Here is an 18,171-nt window from a genome sequence, read left to right on the forward strand (position 1 = left end):
CAACAACTTCTCTCTAGAGATCTGACTGCCCTTTTTCTTCTGTAATGCTGAAATGACTATTTTACGATCAATATGAAAAATGCAGGACCAGAAAACTAGCCAGTGAGACCTTAGTTCTGCAAATAATCTTTAGTGCAAATCTAGAGAGAAAAAAATAAAACAAAAGAAAACCCACCCAAAACAAATCTTGACTGTATAATCTGAATCTTCATCTCCAGATCTAATTGTTGAGGGACTGGCAGCGTCCCAGGCAATCGATAATGAGATTTAGAGTCTCCTACTGCCACTCGCCGGCTTGGCCACAGACTGATGGGGCACAGCTCTGCTTAGTGGAGTTGCTAGAGATTTGCCAATTTAACTGAGACAGGGAATGGGCTGTGTGCTGGCAGCAAAAAGGAGTTATTACTACAGGGAGCTATTAGATGTGTAATAACCTCCTCATACCCAAGTGGACAAGTTTCCCGCTCTTTCTCACACATACACATCATCAAAGTTGGTGCAAGTTTGCTGCCTTCCCATTCTGTGCAGAAAGATGAAGGCTAGCACGGGAATGGTGAATAAGAAGTACCTGCCCTCCTGATTGCTTCAGGTCAAGATTGAGACAAATTAGTTGGCAGAAAGGATGCCTTGTCCTGCCGCTGCTTTTGCAGCTGTTGTTCTGTGGATGGGGAGTATTTCAGCAAGCCTGGCAGCTTTTATGAACACTAAAATGAGCTTTAAACGTGGATGTAAAGCCCCTTTATTATTTGATTGTTTTTCCAAAGTCTTACACAAACCCTCCAGGAAGCTCTACTGTTTGCCCTCATAAAAGTAACTCTGACATTAGTCTCAGCATGTTCATTAACTAAAATCGAACCTTCCAAAGAAATTCAGCTTTCATCTTCGTACCCTTTTAGTTAAATAAAGGACCGCTTCGCTTCTCCGGTGTGACTTTTGGTCCACCTCAGCAGCCCATCCTCTCGCAGCCAATGCGGTGCGTTTTGGAATCCTCCCGAGATGTAACCAGCCCTGCGGAGGGGACACCCGGGGTTGCTCTCCCGTAGCCGGGAGGCTGCTGGGGCGGGGGGTTCCCCGGGAAGGAGGGCGGGGGGCGGCGCAGGAGGGCGCAGCTCCCCGGCACCAATCGCCTCCCGCAGGTCCCCGCGGCAGCTTTAGACCCGCCGCGACATCCGCGGGCAGCCGAGCCAGGGCCACTTCCCGCGGGCAGCTCTGGGGAGCGTGGCGGCCGCGGGGCTCCTTCCTCCTCCTCCGCCTCCTCCTCCTCCTCCTCCTCCGCCCGCGGCCGTGCGGCGCCCCCAGCCCGAGCCTCTCTCCGCAGCCGGAGACAGGAGCGAGCCGCAGCTCCCTCCGCGGCAGCGGAACGGGGGGCGCGGGGATGTGAGGGGCGCACCCGGCCGAGGAGAGAAGTCCCGTCGCCAGGAAGGCAGTCGGGAGCTCCTCCACACTGCAAGGTAACCCGACCTCTCCTTCGCGGACTTTTTCTTCTGCTTTTTTTTCCTTTCCCCCCTCTTTCTCCCTCTCCTTTTTCTTTTCTCATTTTTCTTTCTTTTTGTTTCCATTATTTCTTTCTTCTTATTCCCCTTTCCTTTTTTTTTTTTTTTTTTTTTTTTCCCTCTCTTCTCCTTTACTTTTTCTCCCTTTTTCTCCTTAGGGCTTTAGTATACTCTTAATCTTAGTTCTTCCTCCTATTATTATTATTTCTTTTTTTTTTACTTCTTTCCCCCACCCCCTGGCTGTCCAGCCGCAGTTATACGGCGAGGAGGAGGCGGTGGGGAGATGAGCGAGCCCACAGCGGGTCTCTCTGGAGTTTGGCTGGGACAAGCTTCCCCCGCTCCGCCGCGGCGGCAGGACCGGGCAGAGCCGGGCAGCGCAGGGCGGGGCGGGGCTCGGAGCGTCCCGGCGGCGCGGCTGCCCAGCGGGACAGGGGAGCAGGTCACACAGACGGGGCAGAAAGAGCCGCCCGGGGCATGGAGCGCCTCCCTCCAACTTTCCCGGGGCCGGGAGCCTCCTCCGGGTTTTCGGCAGTACGAGAAAAAACTATGGGAGAAGGTGTGCGTGTGTGGATGTGTGTGGATGCTGTACAGACGGAGCTAGAAATTATCCACCCCCCCTCCCCCCCGCCTCCCGCCACCACGCCGGGGCTCCCGAGGAAGAAGCGTCCCCCTGTCCGGGGGTGTCCGAGGGCTCCGGGGGTGTCCGAGGGCTCCGGGGGTGTCCGAGGGCTCCGGGGGTGTCCGGGAGCTCTGGGGGTGTCCGGGAGCTCTGGGGGTGTCCGAGGGCTCCGGGTCTCGGCGGGCGCTGCGGGAGCGGCGCGGAAGGGGGTGCGGGGGGGACACAAATGGTAAAAGATACGGAAGGAAGAGACCCAGTGGCTGGGACATAAATCAGGCAGAATATATGGGGAGTTGATGAGAATAGGTCTTTTCACCCTTTAAAAAAAAAAAAAAAAATAGCCACTTTGGAAGAGAAAAAGGAGGCTGATTATTGGCATCCAGCTCCGAAACCCAGGCAGCTGATGCTGAAGGGAGCCAAAGGGAGCAGTTCTTCTTGGTTTAAAAACAGCAAGACAGCCTCTGCCAAAGATTGCTGTAAACACTGAATAAAGATTTCATTGTGGCTTGGTGTGACCGGAATAATTAGGCAGTTAATTGTTCATTCTGATCTTAAAGTGCAGTAATCAGTAGTGCACAGTAGGAAAAATACGGGGGAAAGAGAAGAAAAATAGAAATAGGAAAATGATAGGAAAATGCATCACTTTTTCCTCTTCCGCAGGTTTTTTTTTTATGTGGGTTGTTTTTTTGTCTCTGTGTGTGTGTGTGTGTGTGTGTGTGAGAGAGAGAGAGAGAGAGAGAGAGGGAGAGAGAGAGAGACTGGGAGCACGTGGGTCTCAGTCTATTTAGATAGAGCACCTTTGTAAAGCTGGGGTGTAATTGTGCTTTTGCTGCCACAGTGTCAATATCATTTTGGGCTGGACAAAATCAAATTATGAGACTTAAAGAAATCCTATTTTATGGAAATGATATCTGAAGTTGCCTGGAGAATGAACATTTTAACTACATTGACTAATACCAATTAATGCATTTTACTTATGTGTGCACTTTATTGCCAACTCAGCAGGGATGAAAGCTAATGGTGCCAGCTTTTGTGCTGCTCTAAGACATTTCTCAAGCAGTCACACAAGGCTTTAATGGTAAACTGTTTTGAGTTTTTAACACTGTGATTGTGTCCCTGCTCAGCTCAAGTTCCTTGCAGAGGTGATTCTTTCATGGTAATCTAATGAAATGATCTCTTGTTACACTGTGTTAGCTATTCCCTGTGACACAGCAGGAAGATACGACCTGCGAGTGTTTGTACTGGAGGTGGTGATAAGTTGTTGAGTAAGATGCACTTATAAGCAACAGAATATTACTTATTGATATTAACTGGAAGATGGCACCCTAGGCAAAAGGTGTTTTGCTTTCCTGCATAGCATATTTTTCCATATATATGTATATACACACATTTGTGCTAAAGAAGCATAATAGTGAATTAACCACCAGAAAGGATGGAAGGATGTTGTGTTTAAAACAAAAAAGAAAAACCAACTTCAAAAGCAGTCCATAGTCATTTAAGCAAGGTGGAAGGATTTCTCAAAGTCTAATTGTAAAGGAAACAGGTTTATAATTTGTATAACTTCCTTGACCTTACAACAGTTACACGAAAGACTCATTTTGCTTGGAGACATCGATACAGCCTGCACATCCATCATAAAGGAATAAATAAACATGCTGTAATTGGGCAAGGTTTTAAAAGTAATTCAGTTAAGTATAATTTCTGTTGCTGCACATGCAGAAAACTAGGAGCTACCCATCATGAGAAAAAACAGGAGGAAGCTCTCATTCAGCTCTGAAAAGTAAAAGAGTTTGTTAGATTTTGTTGAAGCTGTGTTTGTTGAGGGTTTTGACCTGCACTTTCAGAGATTTTTGTGGAAAGACAAGAGGCAAAAACATGAGGCATGTTGTCCATCTAAGAGTACAAAACTAATATAAAACACTGCAGTCTTCTCTCAGGTTATAGAGTTTAGAGGAGCAAGGACAGAATGATAGCTCCAGAATGGCAAAAACATCTCTTAACAACTGGGTATGTAAGGGCCAATGTTAAGATCCACTTTACAAGGATTTTTACTGAGCTGGTGAATGTGTTCTGTCCTACTGCAGTGATACTCAATACTCAGTCTATGGAGACTATCCCTGATTTAACAGCAATCTGTGCAGAAAGAATGTCTTCTTGTTACAGTCTAGAAGGGGATGCTGCTAACTTTATTTGCACCTATGTAGTCCAAGAAATCTAGGGATATTCCACGTTTTACAAAAATTCAAAAAGTGTGGTGACAAGTGACCATATAAGAGACTCTGCTCAAGTTTCTGATTACAATGTTTTGTCAAAAAGTGTTTCAAAAAATTGGCATGGTGTATCCCCTGCACAAATACCATGTTAAAGTCTAGAGTAATTTGAAGATTGATAAAAATATTTTGAGAAGAGTCTGAAGTGCAAGTGGCTCCTCATTTCTATAATAAAATGCATTGAGAACACACTTTGCTCATCACAGTGAGTTTGGTAAGGGGTCTTTCTTGCATTGTTATAGCGTGTAGCAAAATACACAGAGGATTACACACTTGTATTCAAGGAAAATATTTTCCATCAAACTGTAGCTAGAATCCTGGATACTATCTTATACCTATCCTTAATACTAATTTATACTGTTTGAAATGCATAGTACATCTTCATAATAAAATTGCATTGTCACAGACATAATTGTTATTCATAACAAGTAGTCTCACAAACAGATTCCATCCCTTTAAGTATTGAGTCTCAGTCAGGCCAATTATGACTAAATTACTGCATGTTCTCTCCTGTATCAACTAATTAAAGGGTAATTAATAAAATGATAATTTCATTCCATGGCAATGTCTACATCTGGTTGTCATGGCAAAGATTGTTTGACATATGGTTAAATGGTCAGACACTACATTGTATGAATGCAACATTTGCACAGAACACCTGGCAAGCCAGAGGAATTTAACCCTTAAGAAATTAATTTCAAGAATCTGTGTCAATGTGTTATTACACTGGTTTGCTTATTCTCTCCACCTAGTCTTACACCTTTAAGAAAATTTAGTGCTCCAAGTTAATTTAAGTAACTCAGACAGGGCGAGGGAAGAGCGGGTAGACAACTTGTGGTATTAGATTGGAAATGAAAGATAAAATAATACTGACTTTTCTGTGGGAAATAAAATGGGGTGGTTCTAAAATAACTTCTGAGAGGAGATACTCCATTGGTTCTCATATTCCTGGGAGTTTCCCCTTTTCAGAAAATCAGGCTGAAATTAGCATGGTGACAAAATTATCTTTTTTTTTTTTTTTTTTCCTAGATACAGTTGTATGCCAGGATTAAGCCTGAGATTGTGGTCAGAACAGCATGGAAAAATCTGCATTGCAGCCTTCCCTCACTGTACCTGTCATATGTAGATGAAACAAAACTTATCTCCTCAAGCAGAGTAACCATAAAATTCACACATACTAAAGAAATGAAACAATCTTTTATCAAGTCAACGGATTATATGAATAAACAATTCTCCTGTAGGTAGCTGCTGTGCAAAATAACATATGCACATACTCTGAAGTATCAGTGGTTGAAATTCTCAGGGAAGCCCATAGATAGGATTTTATGCATATCTTAAAGGAATGTATATTAGGCCTCAACACTGCCTTGAAAAAGTTCAACCACTGCTGTTTCAAAGTGTGCAACAGAGTGTATGTCTGTCCTTTAAAACATAAACTCTAAGTAGTGATATTTTAACGTGGACTAAATGACAATTTCTTATCTATACTGGGTCAAGCTGAATCCCTCATAAAACTAAAACCAAAAAGCAACAAGCATAATGATTTCCTTCTCTTTAGAACAAAAAGGAAAAAATAGTTTAAAAGGAGGAAGATAACTAGTGCTTTTTCTCCAAATAGGGCAAAGTAAAAAGGATGTAGTAAACTGCAGGAAGACATGAAAGTCTGTCTTTTCCCATGCAAACAATCCTCAATGAACAGTTCCCCCAGTGAATAGTCGGGGTCGCTCATCACCTCGCGTGGTCAGGTGCAGAGCGTGGCCAGCGGTGCTCATAAAGCGCTGTTTGTCCGTCTCTCTGAGAGCCTGAGTCCCCCTCCTTGAGAATTTCCAAGCACACGGATCCCCCTCATTTTCATTCTACTCGTGCAACTCATTAACACCTGGAAAATCTTTTATAGCATTTAACTGCATCAGATGCACTGTCCGGCACATGTTTTCTTAATAGGGCTTTCACTGTGGTATTGCCAAAGAGCCCTTATGTCACAGCTGGGAACATGAATCTGTCATGTCAGTGCTGTACCTTGGGTTAGACAGTAATAGTGTATGAGTGTGTTTTATGGAGGAGCCGAACATGCCCATATACTGTGCGAGCAGGGAAGAATGTGAAGCTTGTTCTCCTAAATAAAGATTCAGGCTGGTGCTAGTAGAGTACTTTGTACCATTTAAACACTGCTGCCTCTAAGGCATTGCACTTAAGGAAAGGGAAGTTTGAGGCAAGCAAGACACATCCTAGTATTTTAGTGGTGTAATGCTGCTAGTTAACGATATGTCATCATTTACATTTCAGTAGGAAAAAAATTGCCAGAGGTTTCTAATTCAACAGAAACAACCAGAAGTTGATATGAAAGTCCTTACCCTGGGAATATTTGTTTTTAAAACAAGTTTGATTTAAACATATTTGGCAATATAAGAAGGGGAAGAGAAGTAAATGTTTTCTAATTCCATATGGTTTTTGTGCCCATTAGATCACTGTAAAACCCAGCTTTAAATAGATTACTTTGTAGCTCTGTAATCAGAATGCCTTGGGTAATTAAAAAAGGATAGAACTGTGAAAACTGACAGCAACGCATGTATAAGACCTACTTTTTTCAGAGGCATTTTTAACATAGTTACATACATTTCATCTGAAAGCTAAACACTTAAAATTCACCAGCTACAACACTAGCAAGCATGTCTTGATGGCATTCCAAAAGATAGATCCCACATCTGAAAAGTGTTTGCAGACTTGAGAAACCGTAACTGTTGTGAAGGAGTTGACTCGGGTCCTCATTTATAGAATGAATGGATGAGAGGAGCATTTCATGCAGTCACAGGCAGTTCCAATTTTTAAACTACTTATTTTGCTTTGAAAAGTGTAAGTATAATTCATATGCTAAGAAATAAATTCAAGGTACACTACTAAATGCATTCTGTATGTTAAAAGTGTTTGACTTTGATGATCTTTGTAACAGCTCTTCAAAAACCTGAGCATTCAGGGGTTGATACCCCAAACCACAACCAGTCCAAGCTTAGTCCAAGCTTAAGCTGGAACCAGTGAAACACAAAGTTATTTGGGTAATAGGGCTGCCTTCTGAATTTCCCTCTTGGTTTTCTCCTTTTTGCCATCTGTGTCATCTTCTGTTTTTTCTAGCAGTGACAGCATTGGGATGCTCAATGTGCCCATGCCATTAGTTCATGTCCTCACCAAAGAGGAAAGAAATAGAGCTGGCTAGGGCTGCCATGGGGCCCCTGGGAAAAACATGTGGATTTGCCTCTCAGTAAGGCCTTTCTGTAAATTATTTTACTTTTATCAGAAGGACTGATGCCCTTCCTGCTTCTGCACAGATGCCAAATGGAGCAAGCACTCACCAAAAGGTGTAGGGTCTGCCCTGGTGAGCTATGCAAAGCCCATCAGCATAGCCCAAGAGGTGCTAAGAGTTTTCAGAAAGAGAGCATGCCATGGCTGAGTTCTTCTACATTATTCCTTTTAGCAAATCAAAGGTAAAATATGCATCTGTGTAATTGGAGTATGTTGACCCCAGCTGGACCCCAGTGCCCACCAAAGCCACTCTATCCCTTCTTTCAGCTGAACAGGGGAGAAAAAAATGCGATGAGTATAAAGGTCAAGTTGAGGACAGGGGATATCCCTCACCAATTACTGTTACCAGTAAAACAGACTCAACTTGAGGAAATCAGTTTAATTCATTATACAGCTCTTCTCCCCAGACTCAACTTCATTCCCAATTTCTCTGCCTCCCTGTGGAACAGGGGGACAGGGAATTGGGGCTAAAGTCAGTTCATCATACATTGTCACTGCTTCTCCTTCCTCATGGGAAGGACTCCTCACATTCTTCCCCTGCTCCAGCATGGAGTCCCTCTCACAGGACTCAGTTCTCCATAAACTCCTCCAGCGAGAGTTCTTCCCATGGGCTGCAGTCCTTCATGAAGTGCTCCAGGGTGGATTCCCTGCAGGATTGATCACAAATTCTGCCAGCATAGGTTACCTTCACTGTGGGCTCTCCACATACATCCACAGGTCCTGCCAGGAGCTTGCTACAGCATGGGCTTCCCATGGGGGACACAGCCACCTTTGGGCATCCATCTGTTCTGATGTGGGGTCCAGGGGCTGCCTCACCGCAGTCTTCACCCAGGGCTGGAGGGGAATCTCTGCTCCAGTGCCTGGAGCACCTCCTGCCCTTCCTTCTTCACAGACCTTGGTGTCTGCAGGGCTGTTTCTCTCACACATTCCCACTCTCCTCTCAGGTTGCTGTTGCACAAGGGTTTTTTCTCCCCTTATTAAATAAATTATCCCAGAGGTGGTGCCACCGTTGCTGATGGGCTCAGCCTTGGGCAGCAGTGGGTCCATCCTGGAGCCAGTGGGCATTGGCTGTAGTGGACATGGGGGAAGCTTCTGGCAGCTCTCACAGAAACACCCCTGTAGCCCCACAGCTACCAAAACCTTGTCACTCAAATCCAATACAGTACTTAACTTTTTTTACATGCCTAGGTATTGTGAGACATAGTCGAGAGCCCTTGCAATATGTCACTTTGTTACTGCAAAGAAAGGTAAGGATTGACAGAAAGGCTTAACTATAAATTTTCTTGCCTGTATGAGTTTAATTTAGAATTGCAATCACAGTGAAACATAAATTAAAATAGCAGTAGTAGATCGCTAGTTGGCAAATCTCTTAAGAATAATATAGGTACTTCACTAGATTACAGAGTGCCTTCTATGTGCCTAGCCCATTGCTGAAATTAGTCTATTTTTTTAATTTTAAGATATTTTTGAAGAGGAGAGACAGGCTTTAAGAGGTGAAGTTATGGTGACTCTCTGTGTGAACTAGAAGACTGACTTCTGAAAGGGGAGCTTCCTTAATGAAAAGAAGTATTTCCCTTCAAATAAAGTTTTGCCCCAAGCATCCTCCAATCCATGCATAATCTGGAGGACATTAACCATTAAAGTAAATATTATGTATTACTTGACCTGCAGGTGTAATATATTAAGGCTTCAGAGCAAAAATACGTTTTTACAGAAGAGAGTGGAGAAATAAAGAGGAAATCTGCAGGCCTCATGAAGGACCTATGAAGGACAGAAAAATGCTTTCCCAGAAAGGGAAGACTGTGTGTCAGTGGTGCCTTTGTGTTTGAACTGGACAGTTTCTTTCAATGTCAGAGGAGGGCTGCATGCAGCAAACAACTACTGTACCTCCTGAGAGGGGCTGCTGCTCTGTCCACTTCAGAAAGTGATGTGGAAATGGACAGTCTCCATGCAAAGAATGCATCAGGAGTGAGCACAAGCTGGTAAATTTATTCTAATAGCAAGGTCAAACGCCATCTTTTCTGGGCACCCCACGGACACCCAGAGGAGATCCTGTCAAAAGACTAGTACACATTCTTGATAATGACAAGGGGAAGGGCTGCCAGGCCTGCTGGAAAGGCAGCAGTCAACTATTGACGTTATCAGACCGGCTCTGTGGCCCACAGCCCGGTACACCTTCTGTCTTGGAGACGCTCCTCAGGAGGAAGGGCCAGGAGGAGCAGCTCTGGTAGCACGAGCTCCACATTGAACACTTGTAGCGGAGGAGGCACATAGGCACAGTGCTGCAAGGAAGAGCTGAAATCAGCCTTCAAGCAGATGACAAGAGAGGATCTGTCAAACCAGCCTTCAAGAGGACAGAGAGCATGCTGAGAGAAAATGATGATAATAGCAACAAAACCTTGAGGAGACTGAACAGAGAAAGAAGCTGCAGGAGGGCAAGAAAACAGGATTTGTATAGTGAGGCAGACAGAAAGAAATGACAAATGTCTTCACAGAGTAACAGAGACAAAAAAGGACAGATCTGATAGGTGGCAAGTATAGAATTTGGCTCTGGCTTGGAAAGAGACTAATACAAAAAGAAGGCAAATAACTGTTCCATAGGATAGTAAACAAGCATGGCAGAAAGCAGAGGAGTTTGTGGTAACGGATAGAGATTGGAATAACAGCATCTGGATCCCACAAGAAGTCTCTGGGGTGAGTAAAGAATATTTGAGGAGGGGGGGTGGTAAAAAAGTCATATTCCTAGATTTGCAGGTGGTTTCAGGTTGTAGGTCATCAATATGCCAAGAAAAAGCATCTGTCAGCAATGTGTTGTAGATATTAGGCTTACATACAAAATGTAACCATTGTATAGAGATATTGGTCTGAACCATTTTTAGTGGGGTATAGACTTGGTGAATCCTCATGAGGGCGAGTTCAGTGGTGCTGCTAAAGGCACTGTGTTAAATACACTGTGGTTGAGGATCCACTCTTCCAGGCGGGTTCCTGCTGTCCCCTGCCCAGGGTACATCTCAGCATGGAGGACAAAGGAACTGGATGCTAAATTCAAATGTGTAGAAGTGATAATGGAAGAAAAGGAGAGAAGGAAAAGAGAGCAGCTCAACGCTGAGCTGTCAGTCTCTGCCTGTCTGTTTTCCTTGCCTGTTTGGCCCGTGCAGCTCCTCAAGTGCCCTCCTTTTCTGTCCTGCTGCTCTTCGAAAGAGAAGGGGCTCCCATTAAAGGCTCATTTGTATTACAGCCTGCTAAATAGGCGACTCTTAGTGAGGCAATGAATCACTAACAGCAGTGATACCCAGTATAGCTAATAACTTATCCCTACTACTGTTTGCTATCTCCACCTCATTTGTTTCTCACCCTTGGGAGAAAGAGCTCCATTGCATTACCCCTGTAATCCCCTACTGGGCTGTACAGGTGTTTATGCAGAACAAACATATATGCTTGTGTGACAGGTAGGTGTTAAATTTTTACAAATTCCTAGCCTCAAAAAAAGCATTCTCATTAAAATTTGTTGTCACTTTAATCCTGTTGCCAATGAGCCCTTTGGCTATCAAGTCCTTGTTTCATTGAAATGTCAATAGTTACAATACCAAAAATAAATTCTAAGGTGTTCTGTTTTCTTCTTCATTGTGTCAATTTAGTAAAACATCAGTAAAATGTTCATGGATAACCATCTGACACTGGGATTTTATGCAGTTTGTTCCTTTTCTTTTCTGAGTGTTTAAGTGTTAATACCTTTGCAGTGGGCAAAAGGTAGCTGTCCCAGGAGAGCATGGATAAGAGTTTTGAAACTGCTGTAGGATCTGGACACTTAAGTTCCCATTATTTTTAATGATTGCAGAGCATCCAAATTCCCCATGTAGTTACAGTTACCTACCAAATTGTCCTCAAAGAGTTGGTGGACCAAAACTGTTTTTATTTTGAGATAAATTGCCTTCTTTTCTCTGGGAACTTATCAAGTTATTTATTGAAGAGGCAATTACCAAATGTCATAACAGATTTGACTTACTAGCTGTAAATAGCCAATCTATAAACCATTACATGCATTTAAAAGCATTTTTAAGACTACTGGTATTTTTTTACCTCTTTAGGAACTATCTAGAGAGAACTGAACCACTTAATTTCTGATTTAAAATATCACCCTATGCAGGATGATTGTTTTACTGGAAGACCACCCTGCTCTGCAGGGCTCCAGGAGAGTTAGATGAATGTCTGTTTTCTGTGTTAAAGGTTGGCATCATCTCAGGCTAAAGAGATCTTTCCTGTCCTGTATGTTCAAGGGCTATTCAGACACTGCCCTGATAAACTTTCTGTAATAATTTTCTCACCAGGGTACCATTTCACAGTGTTGGCCTGTTACTTGAAGAACCTTCACATGACACAGGGAAGTAAAAAAACAAATTAGAAACTTATTTTGTACAGACATTTTTCTATTTATATTTGCTTTACTGTGTAGATGGAGACCACTCAAAAAGCATCACCCCAACTACATTACCCTACCTCTGATAATAACTTTAAAAATCATACAGTCCTTTAATGGTCACCATTTTCTTAAGGATAAGAAACGCATGGTAACATAATGCTGCATAATTGAATGTTCAGCATTAGAAAATTTCTCATCAATGAAAAAAGGGTAGAAAGTGGGGGTTTTTTTTAAGCTTAATACTAGATGAAAGTATTTAGAATGGAGATAATATCAGTGAACTGCAAAGGAGGGTGCATTTGCAAATTCTGTCCATACTGACCAATAAACAATTTATGGAGAGAACACAAACAAACCGTTAGAATATTTTAAGATCATCGCTTCTGACAAGTATACTTTATTTATGACTTTGCAGTACATTCTTCTCCAGTGATGTTTATAGGAAATAAAAAGGGAAAGGGGGAAGACACAGCATTCACAATGTTTACAGTGTTTTATCCTCTTGTCCTCTGCCATGTGTGGGGTATTGTCAACAACAGTTGATCAGATAACCTCAATGCTCCTGCCTTATATAAAACCCTGGAACCAGAAAAAATCACAGATGTGACAATAAATGTTTAAGGAATAGGACTGCAGAAAATGGTGCTCCTTTATCCTAAACTTGTGCAGTACTGGTGCCAGTAAATGAGTGCTGCCAGCACAGCCAAGTGAGTCTGGGTGAAAAAGGAGGCAGAGATGGGGAGGGATAAGTGTCCAGCCTTAGCACAACTTCTGCCACTGTTGGACACTCCATTGCCAAAGCCAAATGTTCACAATCTGATGAGATTATATACCTAGATAAGAGCAGTGTTTCAGTTTAGCTTTGAGTCTGCTTATACAACAGGGATTTCGTAGCTTTCGTCCACACAGTGGATCTGAGTGCTTGAGGAAATACATCAGGTTTAGTTTTCTGAGACTGAATCACCAGACAAAGGTAAAACTTCTATTATTAGTTATAATCTATGGTTTAGAGGTGCCTGCAGGTGCTAGGTAATATTCAAACCCCCCTCCAGTACAAACACATGGGGCATACTGCTCCTTCCAAGGGCTTGCAGTCCAAATACCAGAGCTGAGAGATCACAGTTCTGTTTTGTCAAAGCTTAGATTTCAAAATCTTCATGTTTTAGAGGGAAACCAAAGCCTTTAGAAAATGCTCAGACAAAAGACCAGTCAGAGCAATCACACTTAGTAATGAAGAGGTCAAGACTGTGATTTGTGTCTCAAAGTGACACGAAGGAGCCCTGATCTGAGCAATCTTTCCTGGAAAAGGTGAAAGTTCATATGTTTATGGTGGGAAAAAAAAATTGCTTTTTTTGCTTGAAGAGAAAACCAAAATGTTGTTGAACACAAGGCAGAGTGAAGCTAAAACAAGCCCAGAGAATGGTGTGGGCCATCAAGGAGAAAGGCAAGAGGAAAACCAAACACTGGAATCAGCCCCTGGTTCCCAATCCCATACCATAAATTTGCCATCCCAATTCACCAGCCATTTTCCTCTTTTCAGCCTAGGCCAAAGTTTCTGAGAAATGGGCTGCAGTCCCTTGGATCAGGAGGCCAGCAGCCCTCTGCTCTGGACCCCGCCAGTGACTCCACAAGCACTGAGGGGTGCAGGCGTACAGCCCCTGTACCAGGAGTCTCTTTGCGCATCTCAACATCTTGGGGCGAGGCCGCCACACCACCCCATCGCCAAGGAGGGCTCCCTTTCTGGGGAGACCCTTTGCTGTCTGAGCACCACTTCTAGACCAGCATTGCTTCCATTGCTGGATGGACATTCCTGTGAAAAGCCTGGAGCAGAAATAATAAGGAGGCCCTTAACAGTATTGTCCGTTTAAAAGATATCCTGACAGTGTTGGTTAACTAGACAAGTGTGCCTCTAACAAACCCATCGAGCTTGATAAATGGTTCTCTATTAATATCCTAATTTTGCTGGATCTCACGAGCAGCTTTTGGAGTTCAGAGGCAGAAAAAAATTGCTTGAAAGATGGCTCTTACAAGAAGCTAATTGCATGCAGGGTTTTCAGAAATATTAGGTCAGTTTCTGTTCAAAAGTTGGGTGCCTGTTCTTCTTTAGTGGTAACAAAATTAATTCTTCTGGTCTTTGGGAGAAAAAGAAGTACTTTGATTTTTACCAGTTAATGTACTGTTGAATCTTACTTCAAATAAGTTCAGAATTTTTAAAGTTTTCAAACATTCCACAAAGGAAGGGATATAATTTCAAGGATGAAGGATGGTGTAAAATAATTCCAACAAAATTGATTGTGTTGGAAGCACTGTGTTTATATGACTTTTGTAAAATACTGCTTTTCTAATGCTAATATTTCAGCAGCAGAGAAGAAATATTGCAGTTGAGTTCTCTTCTGGACACATACATAAAAATACCATTTACACCAGTACAGCAATGAAAACAATGTGATTTAAGTGGGGAAAGATCTTTCCCCATAGGCCATGTTTTAGTTCTAATTACAACCCATATATCTTAAAGATCCAGGATTTACTATGTAAGGACAGACTGGTGTCTGGGACAATGACCCATGTCATTAATTCAAAGAAAGACGTAAAAAACTTTTACAATATGGCATGTCTGTTACTCCGCTCTTTAATACCAGAATGCAAGCTCACTGGTTTCAATGGGGTTATGCTGATGTAATGAGAATACATCTCACTCAAAGAGGGTCTGCTTTGTAGTAAGCAAAAAACTTGATTTTTTGCATGCTCAATGGTCTTGTACTTTTTCTTTTTCTTTTTTTTTTTTTTCTCCTTTTTTTTTTTTTTCCCTAGTGAATTTATTTTTAGTGTTCTGTTACAAAGATGACCCCACCATCCTCTGGCTTGGTCATTCTATACATCATGATAGACCTTGCACTGATTCCCAATGAGGTCTCTACCTTATTGAAAGTTTTATAGAAAAGTGTTCCAGTGTGCTTCTTGATTTCCAGGAGTAAAATAATTTTTAAAATCAATATCGCCATGAAAAGAATTATGAAAAGGGTTGCTTTTAAGACATACTTTTAAAACTTGAGTCCATGAAGAAAGATTAATCTCAAATACTTTTAAAGTCCTTTCTTATTTACAAGTCACACTGAGATTCTAGTTTAATACTAGTCTTCTTACCTGAAATTCTGCCTTGACAGTCGCACTCAAAGGATTCAAATATGCAAGTTGTAAAAAAACTACTAGGTTTGATCACTAAAGTGTCCAATTAAGTATTTTTCTGTTCATTAAATTTGAATTCAATGTTCATAGTGAAAATAGACCTTTTAGTAAGATGCTCCACAGGAAAATCTAGTTGGCAGATACGTTTTGTAATTGGGATGAAATGCTGCATTGGTGTGAAGCCTCTTGAGAACAACCACACCATGAGATTCTCATGTCTGGTGGAGTTCTAATTCTGTTTGGGGAGAGGGATCCATAGGTAGATGGAGACAAGTGGGTCAAGAATATCAGCTCTCAGTTGTGGCCATGTGAAGTTGGAGTGAAGGACCAAGATCACTACACTCCTCCTGCTCCTTAACACTAAACATTTTATTTCTAAAACTTCAAGATGACCCATATCATACCATAAAAGTTAAAGTTTTTGCCTTTTTAAACTGATTTTTATGAACTCTATGGAAAGCTAAATTGCCTTATTCGGGCTTCTTAATCTGATTTGGAAGAAATGCCAAATGCTATAACTTCTTGCAAGATGGAAATTTTTGTTTTCCACCTGATATAAAAATCGTATGATCATAGTAAATATTCTATCTTAAATCTCTTGTAAAAGGAAAAATGACAGGTACTGTTACATTTCTCTCAAAGAGTCTTAGCTAATCAAGCCTTCGTGGTTGCAGTGAGGTTGCACCCATCACTCTGTGTGTGTGTGTGTGTGTCTGTGTGTGTGTGTGTGTGTGTATGCAAGACTGGAGAAATCCTGGTCATCTGAACTTGTGTTCCAAAGTGTCCTTCATGCAGAAGAATATCTTCATTATTAAATTAAATCCTTCCAATGATAGTATTCTATAATACTGAATTTTGGGAAATATGTCAATTAAAAATATCATGAAAGGCAGAATGAGTAACCCAAAAAAGCAATCTCCTTCATGAATGCAAAAGGCTTTGAGTGTTTGGGAATCAGCCTTTCCCAGTGAGATAAGCCCTTCCAGTGGGATGAGGAGCAGGAAATTCCAAACATTCCTTAGTTAAGGAAAGTGAAAATGACAGTCTCCTACTGCAGGGTGAGAGGTCCTGCCCTCTCATTTGTATCTCCTGAGAACTCATAGAACTAATGTGTTAGTGCTCTTTTATTTGCTGATGATTTCAATTAGATCCTTAGACTGCAGTTCTGCCACATATCTGTCTTCCTTCATAGCCTTCTCTTTCCCTGTCTTACTTGATGATTACGCTAAAGTGGGCTTGCTTTTACATGTGCTTTTAGCCTGAGCTCATCCACAGAACTGAAATGTAGAAGTACTGTTTTGCACAGCCTGTAGAAAGACAAAGACATAAGGTTAGAAAAGTGGCATGTGCCTTCATTTTTGTACTTCTTTCCTGTTCTAACCTGAAGGTGTGCAATAGCTTTTAAATGTTTCCTGAGCATCCTTGCATCTCTAACAGCACATTTGCCCACTTACATGTTTCAAAACACATTGATAACCTCTCTTCTGTGTTCCTCTGTTTGGAGATAACCCCTAAGCTGTAGGATGTTAATCAGAAAAGAAAAGGGAAAAACAAAAAATCCAATGATCAGTGGAGTAGGTTTTGCTATGTATTGTCCCAGCATGTAATATAACAAAGCAACAGGCTCCTTTGAAATGTTGTGATAGCTAGGCAAGTGCTCAAAGCTGGACTTGAACTGCTTTTACACATGGAACAGATACAATTTTCCAGTGCATTATCATTTCCAGCTCCCTGTGACAGTCTGTGAAGTTTGCACCTCTCTATCAGCTCTAGCAGCCAGCAAGAAGCTGTGCCTTCTGGGAAACCAGGCTGGGACTTTGGCAGTAAGTTCCTCAGAAACTAATGACCATTTCAAATCCCACCACCTTCTCCTTCACAAGCAAGGTGCTGCCCTTGTTTTCCTTCCCAGCATACCCAGCATGTAGATTTAAAATAACAAAAACAAAGTCATGCCAAAACAAAACAAAATAAAACACTACAGTGCATACCCAGTTCTCCCTTGGGAATAGGATGAGAGGGAGAAACCTACATGGCAGCTGATGGTTGTTTAAAGCTCTACAGGAAGAAAGTCAAATGCTACAGTGACGTTTGACCCCATGGGGAGCAGGGTAAAACAACTTCCATGCACCCCTCCTCAGCAGCGTGAGAAACCGGGACGAGGTGGAAGCAGTCAGGTTAAAAAAAAAATTACTAGGAACGAGTACCAACACTAAGCAGCCTTAGAGCTTCCACTAGCTCAAATTCTTGCTTTGGAGGATTTAAGTAGGACAGAACTCCATGCTGGGTTTCTTTCTGGCCATGGGTTCCACTCCTGTGCGCACATGCATGTGTGCAAGCATCACCCAGTCTAGTCCAGGCAGTGAACACAGCAAAAGTTCAAAGCTTTTGGATTCCTCTTCATCGTTTTGGTTTTTTTTTTCCTTTTTTTAAGGGACTGCGTCTGATCTTTGCTTTTCATCCCTGGATTTATTTGGAAGCATTTCTCTTCCCGTTTCTTCATGTGGCAGGTTGCATGCAGATTCATTTTTCTGGTATTCAGTGACCGTCCGCATTGCTTTGTACTTAGTTTACAACTTCATGGCTGTAATAAAACCGAGACTTGAAGGAATAACTGGATAAGCAGGTCTCTCTCTCCAGCTGTCATGTCTAGTTGTTGCAGAAAACTGGTGTTTCATTGTAAAAGATGTTAATTTCAATCTGAGCTGTGGCTGTGTTGAGAGGAGCATAAAAGGAATTCTTGATTATCTATATCAGTACCGTTGTCCCCAGGGACAGGCTCTGAATCTTCAGATCACATATGGCAAGAGTGCTGTGATAAAATATGCATCAATAAAACTTTGCAATTTATGATAATAAAGGAGTGGAAAGTTTTATACACTGTGA

General features: G+C 42.2%; 1 protein-coding gene across 3 annotated transcripts in view; it reads left to right on the forward strand.

Moving 5' to 3' along the window:
• The first annotated feature begins 1,155 nt into the window (after positions 1-1,155).
• The window catches only part of CDH20 (cadherin 20), a 126,096-nt gene continuing 109,080 nt past the window's right edge, over positions 1,156-18,171 (forward strand). For 2 of the 3 annotated variants that reach the window (XM_088053014.1, XM_005526472.2), the window contains exon 1: positions 1,156-1,451. The gene's annotated coding sequence lies outside the window, so the exon portion shown is untranslated. Of the gene's footprint in view, positions 1,452-9,872; positions 10,374-18,171 lie in introns of those variants that run through there. The other variant, XM_088053018.1, reaches the window with a different exon arrangement.

This window comes from Pseudopodoces humilis, chromosome 1 (assembly GCF_049639895.1).
Source record: "Pseudopodoces humilis isolate 2021_Gansu_Grassland_sample_001 chromosome 1, ASM4963989v1, whole genome shotgun sequence".
Taxonomy (NCBI): Eukaryota; Metazoa; Chordata; class Aves; order Passeriformes; family Paridae; genus Pseudopodoces; species Pseudopodoces humilis.